Source organism: Cynoglossus semilaevis, chromosome 3 (assembly GCF_000523025.1).
Source record: "Cynoglossus semilaevis isolate Cse_v1.0 chromosome 3, Cse_v1.0, whole genome shotgun sequence".
Taxonomy (NCBI): Eukaryota; Metazoa; Chordata; class Actinopteri; order Pleuronectiformes; family Cynoglossidae; genus Cynoglossus; species Cynoglossus semilaevis.
The window spans coordinates 11,629,305-11,630,969 of NC_024309.1; the positions used below are offsets into that span (position 1 = coordinate 11,629,305).

The 1,665-nt window shown below is 47.0% G+C and overlaps 1 protein-coding gene across 2 annotated transcripts in view; it reads right to left on the reverse strand.

Annotated features, from left to right (window-relative positions):
• Positions 1-1,665, reverse strand: part of sh3kbp1 (SH3-domain kinase binding protein 1) — a 29,694-nt gene that overhangs the window by 9,354 nt on the left and 18,675 nt on the right. The gene's annotated exons all lie outside the window — the stretch shown is intronic.

Sequence of the window (1,665 nt, forward strand, 5' to 3'; positions counted from 1 at the left end):
CGTCGTCAGGCAGCGGTAATTCATGAGTGGGGTAGGATGGCACTGGATGGAAATCCTGTTGAAGACCCTCCTCTAAGTGGTGATGGATCTTGTTCTTTTTCTTTGAAGAGCGTTTCTTCCACGCACGTCTACTGTGCTTGGATTCACCCATTTCATGTAGGACGTCGGCGTCGTCTCCTGGCATCAGCAGGACATCTGTAGTGGTGGGTGTCCTTGGAGCCGGGTCAAACCTCTGTTCATGTTCCTCCTCTGGAAACCTCTCGTTCTTCTTCGCAGATGGATGTTTGCTCCACACAAACATCTTTTTTTGGATCTCATGTATCTCCTGCAGCTCACGGAGTGTGTTTTCAGACAGGTCCATGTCGTCTGCGTTAGAAGTTATCATCGGAAAACAGAGAGAACCCCTCCTTCCAGAATCATACACGTCACTGGTTTCGGTGTCGGGCAGAGTCGAGTCTTCTGTGGTTGAAGACGTTCGTGCTGGAAAAATGTCCTCTTTCTCGTCCTTTCCTAATGGTTGATGTTTCTTAGTCTTCCTCGCTGAAGAATGTTTTCTCACATGCTTTTTATGCTTTGCTCCACCCTTTTTGTGTATTCCCTCAGCCTTGTCTTTTGGCAGAGTTAAGGCGTCGGTCATTGAAGGATCACTGGCCGTCAGAAGACCGTCCTCTTCTAGAAGTCCAAGGGCCTTATTTTTTTTAAATTTTCCCCACGCAGACATTTTCTTTCTGGACTTGTCCTGCAGTTCTGGAGTTTGGACTTCAGTGACAGGGTCGATAACTGCTGGAGAGCAGGAAACCACGTTCAGATCTCCTTCCAGAAGGTGATGAGTCTTTTTTCTGACAGGAAAAGATTTCCTCCATGCAGACTTTGTCTTTTTCGCCTTGTCCTTTTCCTGCATTTCACCAAAGTCATCAAGCAGCGGAAGCTCCTCTGTGTTGGAGCAGGTCACTATAGGAGAGCAGATGTTTTGACTCCGGTCCTGTGGAGGAAGATGAACCTTGTGTTTCTTCTTCGAATGTTTCCTGCTCATAGAATGCTTCCTGGTTTTCAGCAGCTGTGATTTGGTGTCCCTGTCGTCGTGGTCCTCTGGACTTCTTGGTGTCCTTATTCTAATGAGTAAACTGTCCTGGCCATCTGGGGTCTCCTCACATATCTGATCCAGGTATGTAGGAGGACTCGTCCTGCTCTGGTCGGCTCTGGTAGAGAACCCAGAGGACGGTCTGGACTCAGCTCCAGGTGGAGAGATTCTGCACAGGATGAACTCATCCTCCGTTTGTGCCACGTCAGACGAAAGTCTGCTCAGAACGAACACTTCCTCGTCCATCAGAGACAAAGATGGAGAGATGCTGCGTCCTGCAGGTCCAATGTCTGACATGACTGAAGGCCTATAAACTATCTCAGCCACCAGGGGTCTCTGCGCTGTATCCGTTGTACTCCTCCTTGTATTTCTCTTCTGTAGATCTCTTCTGCGATCTCCATACTTCCTGTCCTTTCTTCTTATCTTTCTCAGGGTTTACTATGTTCTAACGTCAGTTGAGCCATTTAAAATTTGCCTTTGATGCCAGAGATTGCTTTAATTTTTAATTCTTTAATCAGAATGTGCACACGTTCTACTGCAGGAACTCACTTTGTGTTTAAACTTCAAAATCTACAAAACTGTTC